Source organism: Pezoporus occidentalis, unplaced genomic scaffold (assembly GCF_034315485.1).
Source record: "Pezoporus occidentalis ecotype Australia unplaced genomic scaffold, CSIRO_AGI_Poc_V1 ctg1, whole genome shotgun sequence".
In the NCBI taxonomy this organism is placed as follows: domain Eukaryota; kingdom Metazoa; phylum Chordata; class Aves; order Psittaciformes; family Psittacidae; genus Pezoporus; species Pezoporus occidentalis.
In genome coordinates, this window is record NW_026912778.1 from 12,983,927 (window position 1) to 13,004,215 (window position 20,289).

Genomic DNA, 20,289 nt, shown 5'->3' on the forward strand with positions numbered 1-20,289 from the left:
TACCTACTCCTAGGGTTTGGGAGGAAATTCCCTTTCCTGCCCTGTACAAAATCCTTGATTTGCTTTCTTGACTTCATATTACAACTTTAAACTCTGTTCTTTATGACTTATTAAGTTCTAAGTATCTATTTCAACTTGTCTTTTGTTGTCCAACTTGGGATCCATAAGCTTGACAGATTGAAGCAGTTCAAGCAAAAGAAAGGTAGAAACGGATTAATCAAAATGAAAAAAAGAGAAGCAGTTTTTAGTTTTTGGAAACTGAGTTATACGTCATGTATACACTAAATCACAAGCAGGAAATGAGACAAAGGCATGTAGGTTAGTGCTGCAGAGGTGGGTCCTCAGAGGTAGATCCTTTCTTCATTTCCTGTCTTCTCAACAAACAAATGTATGGGCCCACAAACTATCTTAGCCACTCATCATAAGCCAAATACATTTCCACAATCCTATAACAATACCAGACCTATAGTTGTGGCTTTGCTATTGGGATGATGGTATGCTACAGAGAGCTGAAGAGCATAACAAAAGTCAAGCTTGTTTAGTGAAATCCCCGAATGATCCTAGAAAGTGTAGTATGCTCCCCATGTCGCTGTGTCCCAGAGCTGGACTGGCTAGGGTAGTAAGCAGTGCCAGGCTGAATAATAGACCACTGACTTAACCGAATGTTTTGTTTTTTTCCCAGTAATGAAAAGGAGTCAGCACTGTTCCTTCTAACAGTGAGTACCTGTATTTATCTAACTTCTTCCCTCTTTCATCTTGCCTTGGAATATCTGCATTCACATTTCTCATTCCCATTATCTATTGTGTTATAAGATGCTGTAGGTATACTTTTCCCTTTGAAATATGTTTCTTGATGGCCTGAATCAATCTTTTTCATTTTTAAGACACAACTAGCCTAGGTTTTTATTTGGGGTTTAACTTGTTTCCTTTTTTATTTTCTTCTTCCCCTCCTCTGCTTCCTTTGAGTCTAAATGTGCTCTGAATAGGGAATTATACTCTACTTGGAATGCAACAGATTCAGGATTTGCTTTTTCTTAGTCTGAACCTGATTAAATTTAATGAAGACTTGATCTGAGCATCCTCCAGCATTTTACCATCCAGACTAATTCTGGAGTGAAGATGAAACCCTAGACAAAGTCCATGCCAAAAATTATTCCATATTGAAAAGTCAGAATCATAGAATAGTTAGGGTTGGAAAGGACCTTAAGATCACCTAGTTCCAGCCCCCCTGCCATGGGCAGAGACACCTCACACTAAACCATGTCACCCAAGGCTCTGTCCAACCTGGCCTTGAACACTGCCAGGGATGGAGCATTCACAACTTCGTTGGGCAACCCATTCCAGTTCCAGTGCCTCACCACCCTTACAGCAAAGAATTTCTTCCTTATATCCAATCTAAACTTCCCCTGTTTAAGTTTTAACCCATTACCCCTTGTCCTATCACTACAGTCCCTAATGAAGAGTTCCTCCCCAGCATCCCTATAGGCCCCCTTCAGATACTGGAAGGCTGCTATGAGGTCTCCACACAGCCTTCTCTTCTCCAGGCTGAACAGCCCCAACTTTCTCAGCCTATCTTTATAAGGGAGGTGCTCCAGTCTCCTGATCATCCTCGTGGCCCTTCTCTGGACTTGTTCCAACAGTTCCATGTCCTTTTTATGTTGAGGACACCAGAACTGTACACAAAAGTTTCTAAAAAGCTTTTGTTCTTGGATTAGTTGCCTTGTACAAGGTGAGAGGAACTTTAATCACATTTGATCCCTGTTGGCTGTGTTGTTGGGGTAGAGGTTTTCTTCCCTTGAACAAAGGTGAATTTAATGCCTTAGCTAATACATATATTGAATAGTATTGTAAAATAACTGTGTGATAACCTTTGCTAACAATCCTGCTGAAACCTGAGAGCACCAGATCTCCCAATTTGCTGAAATGAGCAAAGCTTTTAGGTATTTTTCCTTTGACCTTTCCTCTCCAGTAGAATTTTACTTAGTAGGAAATCCAAGCCCTAAGGTTTTGTTAGTCAGCTACTACAATTTTATGATCCCTTAACAATTCTCAGTAAAAAAAGTGTGATGGGAGGAGAGAGGGGGAGGGCATGCCAAAGTAGGCAAAGATATTCTGGTAATATCTGAGGGGAGTAAATGTACTCTGTGGTAGGTATACCATGATAATTACTATATAGTGTGGAAAATCATCTGTGTCCTTTCTGCATCTGCTGATTTCAGCCTGTTTTCACAGATTTTAAGCCTTCACTCATGTACTTAAAACTTTTGGGAAGATAAATCGATAATTAGTAGTGATCACATAATGGAGTTTTTTTCTTCCCTTCTGCTGATTTATTTTTAAAGCTACTCAGGTGCAAAACCCAACAATTATCAGCAAAACTGTGAGTGAATGGTACACTATGGAGGGCCAGTCTTTAAAAAAAATGAGTTTAAAAAGTCCCTTACATTGAGTCATTGCTGAAATTGCCAGACATCACACAAGAAAGAACATGCACCATTTACATGAGAGTTTTAAAGCAAAATATACTCCAAAAACATTATTTAATTTCATTTCCAGTGGTAGCATAACAACAATGCAACAAAATCTGTGTTTAGTTTACATAGTACACTGCCTTTTTTATGAATACAGCAGTTGTAATATTGGTCTTAATAAATCCTTGTAATTGTAATGGCATGTGTGTTTATGGAGGTACAAATTCTCTTCATTGACCAAAACCTGATCATTTGAAAATAAAGAACTTTCCTTTGTGTAAAATTAGTCCTAATACTTTTAGTAAACCTCAAAAACAGATGCCTGAACATTTTTGCAGTTCTCCTTTCACTACTGTATTTTAACATTACAGTTTTATAATCTATGAGTTTCCTTTTATGCCAGTATTCAGATTACTTACCCAAATACCACTTGCTATTCATGAAATGTTCCCATTTTTCTTCTGAATAAACAAACACTGGATGTAGTGAGAAAGTAAACAATTCTGACTTCATTTATTATCACAAACTGTATTTTAAAAGATTCTTGAATGCAATCTGACTGATAGACTATTAACCTAGGAAACTGATTTTGATGGTATACAGCATATCAAATTAAAAAAGGTGACCTGTAAAGATAAACAAATTGTGCTGCATTCCTGTTTCTGCTTTCTCTCTCATCTGTAAGCAAGTTCTGATACGTTTTTTGACTTTTTTCCTGCTTGTTTTTGACCTTTAAAATACTATGAATATCAATGTGAGATTTGTCCTGAAGAATGATTTCTTTGAGGCACAAAAAAAAAAAAAAAGGAATGTGAGATGTCTCAGCTCACCTAATGTGTGAATCTCTCAACAAACTGGGTTTTTTTTACCAATATGTTTACTAGACTGGCTAGAGAAGTTAAACAAGCCCCACAAATAAAAACCAAAAAGACACTGTTTATTTTTCAGGCTTGGGGACTTTTAATATAGCAACAGTGTTTTCACTGCAATTTTCTCTTCATGACACTATAGACTGTAAAAGGAATTTCTAATTGAGAATCAGGTGAGAAATAAGTCTTAAGAAAGCATAAAAAAAACCTTCACTCTCCATCCACCCAGGAATCTGTTTGATCTTGTAGGTAACCTAGATTTTCATTTGTTAATACTAAGTTAGCTGTATCCTGTAAATTACAATTAAATTACAATTTTGATGCTGTTCCTGTGAAATCATAAACGTGAGATTTTTGTAGTAAATCCTCTTTCAAACATTTGAATGAATTACTTAACTTAATTCATTAGAGTATCTTTAAAAGTCTGCAGATATCTTAAAAAGTCTGCCTGAAATACAAACCAGTCCCAATTAGTTTTATTCACATAATAACAGAACCAGGATTTTGAAGTATTTGACTGGACTAAAATGGGGGAGATATTTAATTTCCACTAGGTGCTATAAGGTAATGTAGACATGCCTCAGGATTCCTTTCTGGCTTTGTGACTATGGAGTGACTATGAGTGGCTGTTATACTCAATAGCAAGCAGGTGAACTGCTGCATTGGCTGTATGTTTCCAGGGAAATTCTTTGTGGGTGGGCAGATCAAATGCTTCACAGCTAAAGCTCAACACCTGTGAATCTTAGCTATTTGGATCAATGTCAACTTAAAGGGAGGAGTGGGAAAATGCCTTTTGACACAGTCATCAAAAGTGCTGCTAAGAAAAGTACTTTCTTGTGAAAGTGTTCTGTGATTGAGTTTTATTTGGTAGTGGAGTCATGGAGTTCTCAGGTATACTCATGGGGAGATCAAGAAACCGAAACAGCTAAAAGAATTACCTAGATATACCGGGACCATCTTGCAAGGGGAGTGATGGCATCCTCAGATCTGCTAAGGTTATCACTGCTGGCCTTTAAAAATAGTATTACTTCTAAAACTTTTTTATGCCTCACTGAAAAAACAAGGTGTTTAAGTATTTAAAAAAAATAAACAAAAAAAAAAAAAAAACCAAAAAAACAAAAACCAAAACACAAAAGTTCAGAGAAATAATAGACAAAGGGGCTCAGTTTAATTGAATTCAGTTCCATTTTGCTGATTCAGAGTCCCGTTCAGCAAAGAAATGATAGTAAATGCAATTTATTTTCAGAGAAGCAGAATCCCTGAAACTCTGCCCTTTCCATAGCCACCACGTTTGCAGAGTTGATTGCACACAGGATAGCAAAAATGAGGAAAAAAAAACCTCACGAGTGTCTAAGATGCTATGTTCCTTTCTTTTAAATAATGGTTAATTAGCAGTCATATGTGAACACAATGTGATTGACGTATAAAGACCAATATGGATCCAGAATGCCCTGGCAGTTCTGCTACAATTTTTGAGAGGGGTGACCCTACTGAGATGTGTGATTTCACTGTCTGAGCATCTTCTTAAAGCAATGTACTCTAAATGTTGTCAGCAAAGAGGAATACTTTAGGCATGCCAACCATTTCAATTTGTACTTATTATTACTCTTTGTTTCATGGAAGATTAGGTGCTAGAAAAGTACTTGTTCTATTTATTTCAATTATTCTAGACAATGTGGATTAACCTTGCTGATTCTGTAAACAGCTGATGTTTAGTACAGGTTACTCTAGTTCAATTATTTATGCTTATTTTCATGAAGAAGAATAAAGCTAAACAGTGTCAACAAACCACTAATAAATAGAGCTGATATCATACACATGATTTAAGTTTGGGGAGTTATCCTGAGAAAATGAGATGCTTTAAAGAAACCAAAATGTCACCTGCAAAAGTGCAAATGCTTTCAATGACTAATAAACTTCTAGTTTAATTTAAAAGAAAAAGGCAGATTTTCAGCTTTGTTTTTCTCATTGTAAAGACAAGGAAAATTTCATGACATGTTCCAAAATATCACAGACATTCTCAGCTCTACCCTGGCATGATTTTGGTGTTGGTTTTTTTTTTTTTGGTTTGGTTTGGTTTTTTTTTTTTGGTTTGGTCTTGGTTTTGGTTGGTTGGTTGGGTTTTTTATGGGAGGAATATATTCCTGAAGAAAGCTTTTATTTAGGAAAACCTTTCAGAAATGAAAAGATGAAAATCTGGAAAGGAGAGAAATTATATATGTGGGGAGAGACTGGGTTGGGTGTTGGTTTTTTTTCTTCACCCTCTAGCTGTTGCTGAGAACATTTATGCAGGACAGGAAACAGTGTGTTCTGGTTTTTGCTGATCCAGGCAGGGCAGGCAGCAGAACACGGGTTCCCACACCTCCATTGAATGTACAAGCAGTCTTGAACCAGATCTTCCTGTCTTTCAAAACATCATACCCACACACAGTCTTAACATTTAGCGTGATGGAAAGAAGAGTATCAATGATGAAGAACAGAGAAAACCTATTTCCTGCTCACCTCTGGCTCTGAACCTACTTGTGGTTGTAGGGTCAGAATGATGGCGCTGTTCCTTCCATCCTCACAGCCATCAGCTATTATAAGCGCTCCTCTGTGCTGAATTTTATGGGTGTTAAAGATCTACATGTTCTTTTCACTTCATCTGGAGTTATAAGCACTCGGTGCCTTTATAAACATTGGCGCTGAAATGAAAAATTCCACTCCACTTTACTGAGTAGTAGTACTCAGTGCCAATACAAAGGTTGGTAAAATACCAGAGTGTGTGCATGAAGTCAATTTTAAGTGTTATGAAGATTCCCAAACCAAAACGGATTTTCTTGTAACAGTGGAATGTATGGGTTGGATGCTTCTAGACATAAGAACCTAATCGTTATGGATATAACTAAAGGCTAAATTCCAAGCACCAGAGCTCTTGTTTGTCATTAAAGCAATGTGTTCATGACTTTTAAAACTTTTCCTTTTTTTCTTCTTTAGGTTTTAATTTTTTTGAAGTTCTTTTGGTACTTGAAGTTTTTCTAAATATTAAAGTTTGAAAATTTCAGAAGTTTCCTCCTTTTGTCCCCGAGAAACATGAGCCATATATATAAAAATCTGTTCAACTGAAGAAGTTGTAAACATCATTTAACAAGGTGCAGTTCCTTGCAGGCTTAGTAGTATAAATGTTGTTGTATGCTGAGGAATGAATCTGGGCAAGGGTCTGCTCAAAAAAACTAAAGATTGAGTAGTGACAGTATATTCCAGCACTGTTGCCTGAGGGTCTATCTCATTTTTAGCTAATCTACAGCTTGCTATAGTGAAAGTCAAGATTTATACTTGCATGTACCGAAGGGAAACATGGAGATTAAGGTATTAATACATGAAAATAGCTAATTTCTCTTGTAAACAGTTTCATTGGGGACCACACAGTCAAATTACGCATAGAATCTACTTACTGAATAATTGAATACTTGCTCATTAATCTTGATCCGATCCATAAATTCACAGAATGGATATTTTAAAAATTATACTCCTACCCAGTCAAATTCTCTATTCTTCACCAATACCAGAACATTTACCTCAGTCCTTATTTACAGCTGTAAATAAGTGTCATGACTGCATGACACTGACAGTAAAAATAACTAATAGCCATACCTGTTTTTTTAAGCATTATTCAAACTATCATGCACTGTTTTGCTAAGTGATGGGAGCAGATGTATTGCTGCCCCTTGCTGAACAGAATGGTGATTCCCACAGGCTGTTCTCACCTTTGCTAGGTTTGAAAGCACCTGAAGTATTAAGGTGTCTAAATCCACTTGAAAGCTAATGTACTCTAACAGCCTTCTTCAGCCCCCCCATTCTACGTGTCAACTGTGCAGCTATTAATTTTCTTTTTCTTTATGCTTTCTCTTCCTGCTCCCTTTCCCTGGATTTGAAGATTCAAAGGAAAAGCTTTTGGGGCTAATGTCTTCTGAGGAAATACTACCTACTGCCTTCAGGAGGCAGCTTTATATTGCCTAATTCAAATTCATTCTTATCAGTCTTGTTATGAAGATTGCATGAATTGTTTTCCTCTTTAGATCTGAATTTGGTCAAGATTTCAGTAAGGGAAAAGGAACATGTCCTGGGTTCAGCAGTAGCAGTCATTTTTCTCCTTCTTAGTAGCTGGTGCAGTGCTCTGTTTTTGACTTCCAGCCTGGGAACAGCGCTGATAACACCGATGGTTTTAGTTGCTGCTCAGTAATGTTTAGTCTGACCAAGGACTTTGTATCATGCTCTGCCAGGGAGAAGGGGAAGCTGGGAGGAAGCAGGGACAGGACACCTGACCCAAACTAGCCAAAGAGGTATTCCATACCACAGCAATCATGTAGAACTGGGGGCAGTTACCTGGAAGGGCTAGATCACTGCTTGGGTCGGGCTGGGTATCTGTCGGTGGGTGGTGAGCGGTTGTATTCTCTCCCCTTGTTATTTCCCTTATCATTATTATCATTGGTGGCAGCAGCAGTGGTTTGTGTTATACCTTAGTTACTGGACTCTTCTTATCTCAACCCGTGGGAGTTACATTCTTTTGATTCTCCTCCCCATCCCTCTGGGAGTGGGGGAAAGAAGGGGGGAGGGAGTGAGGGAACAGCTGCATGGTTTCTGAGTGACAGACTGGGCTTAAACCACAACAGAACACTAAAAGTATTCCTGTAGTTGTAAATATTTATCCACCTATACTTAAGAGCTTCTGTAATGAAGTAGTCCATAATTTCATTATAGCCCTATCACACAAAACATTTTTTCCACTTCAAACTGTATGATTTACACAATTCATTTTGTACCAAGAGGTGATTGGTAATGTTTCTTATACACACAGATATTCATTAAGCCTTTTGCAGCAGTGTATTTACTCAGGCAAATTAAGCTTTGGTTTCAGAAATACTTAAGTGAGACGTATAGTAAAAACTGTAGAGAAATTCACAGACAGTCATGGTAATTTTCCAATTCTATTGTACCACAAGACCCCCTTGATGCTTTCCTGAAGTTAGGAATGGGGCTTGGAGAAGGCAACTGTCGTGTATTTGTTTGCTGAATTTCATTCTTCTTTTTGTGTCTTCTCCAATGAAAAATTGTTTTTAAATTAATCTACATACTCATGTACTTTGTCATGCACATTGTTTTACAATGCAAGTTCTATAATACCATATTCACAGCACAGAAAGATTCTGAGAGTTTAATCCCAAATTATGTTCATTTAATACAAACTAAGAAACATGCAAAAGGTAGGAAGCATATACAAACGTGGGACAGACAAAAGATGCAAGTACACAGGAGAAAAATGAAAGCACTACAAGCTTTTTATTAGGTTAGTACCCAAACAGTCATACAGAAAACATTCCATGAATTATGTTGTTGTTTGACAGCATATTTCAGCTTGAGGCAGAAAATATTAGAGTTTACATTCAGTTTTCTCTAGAAGTAAGTCCTTCTCATTTTTCAGCATAATCATAATTTGCTTTTACTCTACTGGCTGGATACTTTTATTAAAGCTACCCACTCTTTTTCTTGATCTTTTATTTTCTTTTTTCTTGATCTTTTCTTTTCTTCCTACCATATTTGTTTTCCAAGACATACCTTGTATCCAGTAAAGCTGCCCAGAAACCTCTGCATCCAGAAGCATGCTGCCTCAAAAGAAATACTGCTTTTAGTGTAAGAATACTCTCACACTATTATTTTATAATTGTGTGTTTGGAGCAGAGGATTATTACTTCTTCATCTTTTTATTTTCATTTTTTGTAAAATGAAGCCATTCATCATGGAATAATTGTAGGTGTTAAAAAACACAAACTGTGTAAGATCACACTGATTTAGTATGGCATGGTTGAGAATTGCAGCAGGTTTTCACCTCAGACTTACAGCTGATTACATCTGATTTACAGATGATCCATGTTCATCTACTTTCATAAGCTGTTCAGGCATCCTTGACTTTATGGGATGTGCTTGTGTAGCTCCCACTGAAAAGCTGGGAGCTTAGCTTCTTCTGTCCTTATCTAAACTTTTCACTACCACACAGAAAGGTGACACCATTGTATCAAAAAGAAGTGCAGTTAAGTGTAATGGAGCAGAAATTCACTTCAGCAGGTTTAAGCCCAAGTGTCTGATTGTCTGAGAATGTGTTTCAAGACTCCATTCTGTTCAGTGTTTATCCAGTGACAATGCTACTAAGGATACAGCTGTCCTCTCTGTTTACTGCTTCAGCCACCAAATGCTTGTCTTTTCATAAGGTTCCTACAGAAATTTTTGACTGCTTAACAAAACCTAAAAGTTGGTGATCATAATTAGGTAACAGTAATTGTATGCTGCTTCAGTGAAACTTAGCCTTCCTGAGATCATGGAGTGAGGTATAAATGATTTTTAGAACCTGCTGAAGTTTAGAACTGCTACTTTCTTATTTTTTGGTTGTCATTACACACATTAAATCAATATTTCATCTTGGTTAGTGTTCCAACTTGGGATATTCTGTGTGATTGTCAGAATTACAGTAATTGCTGTCATCTAACACAGTTAGCAATGAGTTAAGGTTAGAGTTGTAAAAGCTCAACTAAAAATTGGTTTGCATCCCCAGTTTAATCTCATAAAAAATTCCATTTCATACTAAATTGAGTGATACACTGAGAAAAAAACCCACCATTTTATTTCTCTTGTACAAGTTGATGTAGGATGTGACTTTCCATTCCAGTCTATTTCGAATGGAATAACAATCCATCCCATACACACAGTCCAAAATGATCTGTAGTTTGGACTGTAAATTTATAAATGACAGTTCTGCGAATTAGACTTGAAAGGAAATGCTGAGCAAAGAGTTTTATATCTTGCATGTAAAATTCAGGACAATCAGCCAAGCTCAGGAACGAGTTTGGTTGATTATCATGTAACTATAAATCCCAGAGATGTCTAGGACCAAAATAAATGAAAATACTCCTGTCATCTTCTCACTTTTCAACCTTTTTTTGGTCTCCAGTGATTTATTGCTGCCCCACACTAAGCACAGTGTCTATCTATTCCTAGTAATCAGAACTATCTTGGACAACAGTACTTGGGGAACGTGGTGTAAAGCAGCTGCTAGAAAAATAATTTTACAAAACTCAGAGCTAACTTTGAAATTAATAATCCTGAATCTTTCTGTCTGATCTTTCTGATCATCCAAAACATTTAAGATCGCTCACCTCCTGCAAAATCATGTAGGACATACCTGACTCTAGGCTTTCCAGTTTCAACAGGTTTACCAACATACACCTGTATTTGTAGTTCTGAGACATTTATCACTGGATTTCACAGATTAAATGTTGAGACTGGATTCCATCTTAGTTTTTAAAAAGGAAGGTGATCTATTAGAACTAAATATTTCTATTTGATATTTTATACTTATTCAGTCCAATCTTTCTGTATTGAAGTGCCATCAATTTTCATGGGCTTGGTCTTCATCATCATAAATTTTATTTTAAAGGCCTCTGTTTTCCTGTTTCAGTCTCTTGCTAAAAGCTGAGATATTTGTTTGGACAGAAAGCGTTTGGTCTCCATGGCCCAATCCCTTCTACTCCAATTTGCTGCTCACATCCAGTCTGCTTCTAGCTTGCAGCTGCATTTATTCCTTGTTTGAGATATTTTCTTCGTCAGAAGTTCACCAGCGTGCATCACCCAATCTTAATCTACATATCAGTCCCTTTTGAGGCACCACACATTTCCATGAGCTCTGCCTTTTGCTCTCCTCTTCAAAACTTGCAGCTTTTCCCTTCCTAATTCTGCTCTGGTTTTCAGTTCACTTCACTACCCTGCTGGATCACAAGACTTCTTTAATATCTTCTCCCCACAGGCTTTGAGGAATTGAGAGCAAAAAGTAAGCAACACCATGCTCCTTTTTATTTCTTCAGCTCATATTTGATCCAGCAACACTACTCAGAACCCAAAAATATTTTTTCCTTATTTTCAAACTGAAGAATGCATATTAGAGTCAGACATTTTGACTTGAGTCAGAGTTACATCAGCAATCTAGTCCAGGTGGGTTTCCAGAGCTCCGATCTGAGCATATCTTTGCAATTTCAGAGAAAAACAAGCAAAACCCAAACAGACAATCAAACACACACCAAGAGATTTAACTGTAACATAAAGTCCAAAAAATATTTCCAGGTATAATATATTCTCTCTGCTCAGCGTTCTTGATGAATTTGACTTAATGCACAAAACAACTAAAACTGTGTCTGCTCTTTTTATCTGTGGTGCTCCTAAAGTTATACGCATTCTTCAGAAGATTCATATAAACACACACTGTGGTTTGTGAAAATAAAGGTATAAACACCTTCATTTTAAAAATTTAAGAAATAAACAATTTTTTTTGAAAAGTGTTTCTTAGGAGCTGTGACTGATTTGTTATTGGGAAGCATGTCTCATGTGTCTGTTCCTGAAGCTGAACTGAAGCAATGGTCAAGTTACAGTTACGTTAAAATGCTGTTTAAAGAGATAAATCTTTCAATAGGATTATGCAGTTTGCTCCCTTTGCCAGCATTTAGACTTTGATTTAAAAACATAATACCCTTCACTCAAAGGAAGCAGTCATAAAAGATCTTCTGTATATACTTAATCGGCTTACTGTTATCAGACATGCAAGTGTATCAGAAGTAAACACATCTGTTTTAAATATCCCCTGAAGAAAGATCCTCTGGTGCCATTTCATCAAAAAGGCTCTTCTCTTTTTAGTTTGCTGATCTTTCCTTTGTTTCGTATCACTGCTGAGAGTGGGAGCTATAAATTTTGCAACAACCTAAGCACAATAACTAGAGTGGAATCTAGAGTATCAGCCAAAGTTCTGTTTCAAAAGGAAAACAGATTTAAACAAGAGTATAATTTCAGAACTGTAAATTATTCTGTTAGCTCTCTGCTGGTATCATCCTTTTAAAAGATGGAGTTTTAAAGGGTTCTTATCATTGCCAATATGTTTGAAATCATAAAATACATGGTTACCTTTTAAAAATAGTCCAATCTACTAAAACAGCCACTATGAAGGCTATGAGCTCCACTGTTTGTTTTTTATTGAAAAATATATTTTGTTAGGGTAAGATCATAGGACATTTGCAATGCATTATTCATTCAATTTTTAAGACTACTAGAAGAAGGCCACACACAGTATAAATTTTCATGCAATATTGTTAACCTATTGAAATAGCCTATCTTAACATCTGTGTGGGCACATACCAACTTATCACTTGATTGCTTCATGTTTTCAGGTGCTTTCTCTTCGTTGCTCAAAAATGCATATCCAAGACTCAGAAAAGTGAAACTGCTATGCTACCTAATGCCATAGAGTTGTGGGAATTGGATTTTATGCATAGAGGGGAAAAAAAGAAAAACTATACAGTATTTAAAATTCTCTAAACTGTCAGATTCACATAAGCTCCAACCATTCACTAAAGCTCCTATCACAGAAAATTTTGGCTCCAGAAGATATGAGGACATGCTGGAAGGATGGTTCATTCCAACACCAGTTCATGAATTCAGAAAGGCATGACTCACCATTTAAAACATTTCAAACCTTAAGAAAAGCTTGTATACAGGAAACCTCATATTTGGATGGTTTCTTTCCAGACTAATTTTTTTGTTGTTGAATAAGAAAATATATCATACTATTTTCAAATACTTTTGAATATCCCCTGAAAAGGGATACTTTTCAGACAAGTAGTTCAGCTAGATCTATACTTTCATGTAAAAGGCTTGTCCCTTCCCGTATGAAGATTGCCTGAGAAAGTTGGGGCTGTTCAGCCTGGAGAAGAGAAGGCTGCGTGGAGACCTCATAGCAGCCTTCCAGTATCTAAAGAGGGCCTACAAGGATGCTGGAGAGGGACTCTTCACTAGGTACTGTAGTGAAAGGACAAGGGGTAATGGGTTAAAACTTAAACAGGGGAAGTTTAGATTGGATATAAGGAAGAAGTTCTTTGCTGTTAGTGTGGTGAGGCACGGGAATGGGTAGCTCAGGGAAGCTGTGAATGCTCCATCCCTGGCAGTGGTCAAGGCCAGGTTGGACAAAGCCTTGTGTGTCAACAGTTTAGTGTGAAGTGTCCCTGCCCATGGCAGGGGGGTTGGAACTAGATGATCTTAAGGTCCTTTCCAACCCTAACTATTCTATGATTCCATGATTCTATGATTCTATATCTGTGCAGAAGTTGAGAAGCCTTCAGTGTCTTTCATTACTTTGGCTTCCTTATTTGACATTGTTTCTGAATTTCTTCCTCAGTCTTTCTCGGTCTTGTGCAGCCAGAATAAGAATGAAGTCTGATGATTTACCATCTCAAATGGATCAACCTTTCCTTTTTACCAAGTGCTTATCATCACTGGTTTTTATTATGACTGAGATTACGCTTGCATTGTACTGATTGCTGTCAATTCCTCACATGTATAAGAAGGATTTCATAAGTAGGAAGTTTGAGACAGGCAGGTGCTCCTAGAAGAGATGTCAGCCCTTTGCTTAATGGTGGCTGGGAGTGATTTTAGGCAGCAGGCAACAATGGAGATGAAAACATATTGGGCTCCTACAGTCACATAATGGCATTGATTTTCAACCTTATCATTGCCTCTTATTCGACGGGACAAAAGAATAATATCTGTGCATATATCAGAGTACAAACAACTTTCTGGCAGCAAATTAAAAGATGGGTATACTGGTAGCATACACCTGGAATAATCAAATGAAAATTATGATCATCAAAAGTCCAGTTCAATGCACTACTGTAGTTTCAGCCAAGTCAGCCAAGATGTAGATTAATTCAGCTTTGCCTCTTGATTTTTTTCATAAGAGATAAGCAGGTTCATTCCTTAAATGTCAGTTGATTTTATGAGCTCACATTTAACAAAAGAAGATGCAGAGTAAGAGGCTCAATGTTTGTTGGAAATAACAGACCCAATGTTTATTGGAAATAACAGAGGCAGAACAGGATTCTTATGTTCTCCGGGTTTAGTAACCCTTGTATAGATCCAGTTTTGGTAAACAGTGTCTCAACTCCAAATTCATCTTCTTTATCTCCACTGATATATTCATTTCTACTTTTCCCTGTCTAGAAATGCCTGCTCTTTCATTTAAAAAAAAAAAATAAATAAATAAAAATCTGCCAATAATGATAAAAATACCTTTTTGCTTATAACAAACTGCTGCTTCAATTGTGCTGTCAGGAAGCTATTTGGGGGAAGGCAAAGGATGGGTTCAATGGGAATAAGAAGAAACTGAATCGGGAACTCTGACTGTGTATTATATAAAGCAAATAGGCAGTCATGAATTATGTGATTTTCTACAGTTCTATCTTGGGATTCTAATGACAACATTAACCACTTGAGCTTCAGTAGTATGGCTTATGATTTCAGCAGAATACCTCAAAGGAACTCTAGTCTCATAATTCAGAATTGTCCACTATGTAAAATATGTCTAGACAAGAGAATCAGAAAACAAGATAATATTTCATTGTTATTTATCTTAATATGAAAACCACTACAGTACAACAGTGAGCCTCTTCTTTCAGTATGTAATCCTCAGAACAAGAAAACCATATGGATTTCTATCGCTCAGCTATATACTGATATTTTTTGAAGATACATAGCTATGTGAAAGATATCCATATATTTTTGAAATAACAAAATAAATGCAGCACTGATGCTTTAAAAAAACATCCTGAACGGAGAGGTCTAAACCCTTAGCAAGATATGATGACTTAAATGGAGTAAATTTAAATCATAAGCTTATTACTCAGATTCCCAGTGTGACACATGTCAAAGAGGAGACTCATCTCAAAGGATGGTTGATGCTTTCTCTTGTCATCTAGTGAAGTCTTTCTGCTGAGAGAATGGGTAGAGGAATTTGCTATAGCAAAAGCAGAATAGGTCTGGCACAAGGCTCACCATATTTAGTGGCCTCCCATTGACTTCAATATGTTTTTTAATTTATTCTCAAATATAGAAAAAGAGAGGCTGGCACATACTTCAGTGACTTCTTTCACAGACAGCATGGCAAATATGAGAGGAAATACAAAGATTCACCTTTTTTAATATTTCTGTTCCATTGTAATCATATTACTTAAAATCTTTTCACCCATTTCTGGAGGGTAACTTCTTTTTATTACTGTTTGTGAAGCTCACATCCATTTTATGAAAATCTGGATTGCCATTCTCTGATATAACTCCATGAATTAATATTTATCAGTTTGGTGAAGTATAAGGGGGTTTTGTCTACAGTAAAAAGTCCTCAAATCCAGAGGAAGATCAAAGCAAGTAGGATATATACCGTTCTGCCCTGTCCTTCATATGAAGCATGATCTATTGATTACTGCTCTTTGCCTAACTGGGCACTATTAAATATTGCATGGGGTCGTTTGTTAGACTTTGCTTTCAGAACTGGCTAATAGGGATTTGGTCTGTCTTCATTATTCATCTCTAATCAGCTTTTTCCTATCCAACAGATATCTGTTGCTGAATCTCCAAACAGGAACAACAAGCTGGCAAATTGTGAACAGTCTCTGAATTTAAGCAGATTTAGCAGGGCCTTCAGTGAATATTTATAGGGCTTAAGCTAATTGGAAATAAGATTTACAGTGCTTCTTTTAACCAATTCTATTCTACACCTAGAAAAGGGACTTAATGGTATTTCTTAAAACAGTAATCTAATTTACTAATGAGTAAAGGTTCCTTGAGTACAGACAGAGATGGTGCTGATTTAGGGTGACATACCAGATTTAGCTTTTATTTTACATTGTGTGATGAATTGAAAGGTCATTATCCTTGGCTAAATCAGAAATAGACACAAACAGCAAAGTCACACTTGAGCTGTAATTAGAATCAAGTGTTAGTTCTTGCAGAAGAAAGTTTATAGTCTTCCAATGAAAAGTACTGTTTCTTAGTGTTAACTTCTAAGGGAACTCATTTAAAGCCTCAAAATAAAGCCTACTTAAGTTAGTAGTAACCACTTGGCAACCAGAAAAAGCGCTGTCCGTTAATTTGATAAGGAAAGAAAAGAAAGAAAATATTCCTAGAGAATGGACTCCCAAGTCTCCAATCATTTATAATATGTCTTGTCTTATGGACATTTCTGCAGGCTTCTGAATCATTTAGTAGGCTGAAGAGAACAATTCTTTATGTAAGTATAAAGCCCCTCTTTCCTGGGAACTCAAATAGAATTTCATCCTGCTTATTATTTTAATTCCTAAATAATTTAAAACAGATCTCGATTTCTTTGTGTTCAGACCTGAACAGGTGTGCAATATCACTGTTGTATTCCAGCTGTTTTGTTTTCATTTGTTTTTCAAAGGGAGTATTTCCTATGTACCCTTTACTCTTTTCACATATCCCTCATTAGGCTGCATGTGGCTTACTTTGCTAAACCATTTCTTTCTAATATTTGTTAGGTGCTGCTCAGTGAAGAGTGAATAAATAAGGCTGGCTCTATTTACGGCATAAAATGGTTTCATTAAAGTCACTTGGAAGCACTGCTGAAGATGGGTTTCTTTGTTAAAGGTGACGGTGTTTTTTTTAAGGTTCTGCTAAATCACTAACTAGCATGAAAATAATTTAAAACTTAAATCTGCATAAATTTATTTTGATGATGGTAATTCAACCAATGTAATTTCTGAGTGAACAGTCAAGGCTGATAACATTTATATCCAGGCATGAATTTACTGTAGAATATAAAAAGAAGGAAATGTCACCTGTGAACAGTTAATACCAATTGCAGTCATCTCAGGGTTGATACAAATCAGCTTGTGTCAGTCATGATACTACTATTGCATAAGACCCTTGGTCATTTTAACTTCTGACCAGAAATGAAATTGTGGCCTAAGCAGGAGAGAGAATGAAACATTATTTCTCCACTGGCTTCACGTGTAATTTGAAAAACATTTGGAAGATGAGAACATTTTCCATCTCTTACTTTCATGTATTCTATTCCTTCCTGCAATCTTTTCATCATTTTCCAGTACATCTAATTAGGATTCAGCTTAAGCAGGTACTGCATCTTTTACACTGTTCTCTGAGTAGCTAATGAGACTCTACTGGGCTGATTTCCTCTAGTGGTGAGGTTCTGCGTAACAATAAGCAACAGAATGCTGCATTTCCTGGATTTTTTTTTGATTTTTTTTTTTTTTCTGACCTTTATTTGTTTCTTCCTTGGTCTGGAAAGAAATATTTTATACTTTAAAAGCCACATTAGCTTCAGACCAATCCACATAATGTTTCCCCTTAGAATAATAGGTAAGAGCACTTAAAAGACTGGCAAACAGCATTTAATCTACCTTAGCAGACATCACCTAACAAAAGAAAATGAAGGATATGATAAAATAACAGATTTTTCTTCAAGCTTGATCTTAAGAGCTTTTGTCATGCATCACTTTAAAAACATAAAGTGCTGACCTAATTTTTAAAGGACAACAGTTGCACAGTTACTTGTGGCTGATTATGAGGAAACATGGACCACAGCGAATGCTGTAGCAATGAGTAAGAATTATTTCTTAATACCTCATTTTTATTAGACAGTAGACAGACCCTTTCAAAACAGCAGCAGATGTATTTAAGGGAGCTGTATTCAAACTTATGATTTTAAACCTATGTATTCAAACCTATGAGCTGCATTCAAACCTGGAGATTTTTCTCAATATACATTCTTATTGCATATACCCTTGCTGGCATGAGGAACACATGGAAATGATGCTTGCTGGTAAGTACTAATTTTCACTATACCTTGTTCTGTTCTTTTATTTCCATTTCCTGTTTTAACACCTGTAAGTAAGTATGGGTTGCCCCCATAGTAGTGAATTGGAGCTGGTGGTGGAGAGCAGAAATGAAAAAAATATGCATTGCTTTGACTGCACAGTCACACCCATTTCTTGCTCTTTATCTCATTCATTTGCATTCTATGCAGAAATACAGGGTGGTGACAAAATGAAAAAAAAATATTTCAATCGATATTTTGGATTTCTGTAAGAGGAGTTAAGTCCTCACAAGGCTTTACAGATACTATGGTTGTATATACAATCTTAAACTCGTTTATAAGTGATTGTAGAGTTTAGTTTAATCTGTTAGAGTAGCAAACAGTGATAATTATGAGATTAAAAAAAAACAACCTACAGCCAGTTCTTTTGTTGTGTGGATCAAAGCATGGCTACCTGGCTTAAACAAAACACAGAACTGATAACCTGCAGGATACGCTGACATAATCCTTGATGTTCAGCCAGAAAATTCTTACCAGATAAAAGCACTTCAGCCTCCTAGATTTTCCTTCCTACAAAAAATCACTTAGTATCTGTCCTGATTAGCATAATTGACTCATATTGGTGCAAACCTTGATTGTTTCTATGCTTATATTTGGAATCTGAAAGAATGTAAAATTAATTATTGCTATGCTTTTAAATGTAGTAAAATCTGAAGTGTGGCACCAGAAAATTGCAAGAGAAAATGCATGTGGGAAGAGGAAGATCAAGAAAATACAGCAGATTCCTAATTCCACAACTTCCTTCATTGAGCCCTGTCCTGGGTTCAGCAGTAGCAGTCATTTTTCCCCTTCTTGGTAGCTGGTGCAGTGCAATGTTTTGACTTTCAGCTCGGGAACGGAGCTGATAACAAGCGATGTTTTGGTTTGGCCAAGGACTTTGTGAGCCTCATGCTCTGCCAGGGAGGAGGGGAAGCTGGGAGGAAGCAGAGACAGGACACCTGACCCAAACTGACCAAAGAGGTATTCCATACCACAGCACGTCATGCCCAGGATGTAACTGGGAGTGAGCCGGAAGGGCTGGGAGTCTGCAGGGTTGGAGGAGGTATCGGTCAGAGCTTGGTCGGGCTGGGGGGGCGAGTTACAGATGATGTATTCTCTTCCCATTTCCTTTATCATTATTATCACTGGTGGTAGCAGTAGTGATTTGTGTTATACCTTAGTTACTAAACTGTTCTTATCTCAAAGTTGCATTCTTTTCGATTCTCCTCTCCGTCCCTCCGGGAGCAGGGGGAGGGCAAGAAAGGGGGGGAAGTGAGCGAACGAATTACCTGACTGAGTTTAAACCACGACAAGCCCACAGTGAACATTTTTCTCTACAGCCCTGAAACACTTAAACCGAACATCAGCCCTACTAACATGGAATAGACTTTATTTTAAAGGCCTAAGGACATCAGCTGTAAAGACAGGAGAGGATATCACGTGCCTGACTAGGTGATAATTATGATATTGCAACTGCAATTTGACATGTTTAAGATTACAGCATGGTATTACTTACATCTTCAAAAATCAAAGAAGGTCCCTTAAGACAACACACAAAACTTTGTTAAAGATTTTTTTCCGCTTATAAACAAGATAACACTTACCCCTTTGATTCTCTGGATAGGAGAGGAAATAAAGATGCTTCTTGTCTTTTCAAGATGATACTTGATTGTCATTTGATGGCATATACTAGTATTTGATTCTGCCTGTTAAAAGACAGCTTGCTAGCACACCCTCCTGACTAAATACAAAAGAGGCTTTTCTCAAACAAGAGGGGGTTTATTACATGAACAGTACAGACAAGAAACAAGAAAAAATCACAAAATTGAAAATTCGGTATAAAATAATGTTTCTGCTGTTGCAATCAAGGAATGCAACAGATGTGTCATTGTGACCACATAAAAAATAATATTGTTTTGCTGCAGACATAAACCACCTTTTCCATTAGAAATAATCTCATTATGACTGGCTTTGGTAGCATAGTACATTTGCCACAATTGAGAACACTCATGGTGTGATACCATGTTTTGAATTCTTTCTCATGATGGATAACGTTCAGAAAAAATTTTAAGCATAATCATATAAGAAGCAGACACTTAATAAGATGTTTTATCTGAGCAAAGTAGTTCAGAAACCAAAATGAATGCAGGTTTACTTCTGCTCTTCAGTTCTTCTTTAGTATTTCATTTTCTTTGGGAAACAGTTCTGAGCAATC

General features: G+C 36.8%; 1 long non-coding RNA gene across 1 annotated transcript in view; it reads left to right on the top strand.

The window, feature by feature from the left end:
• Positions 1-20,289, top strand: part of LOC134168118 (uncharacterized) — a 405,381-nt gene that overhangs the window by 227,611 nt on the left and 157,481 nt on the right. The gene's annotated exons all lie outside the window — the stretch shown is intronic.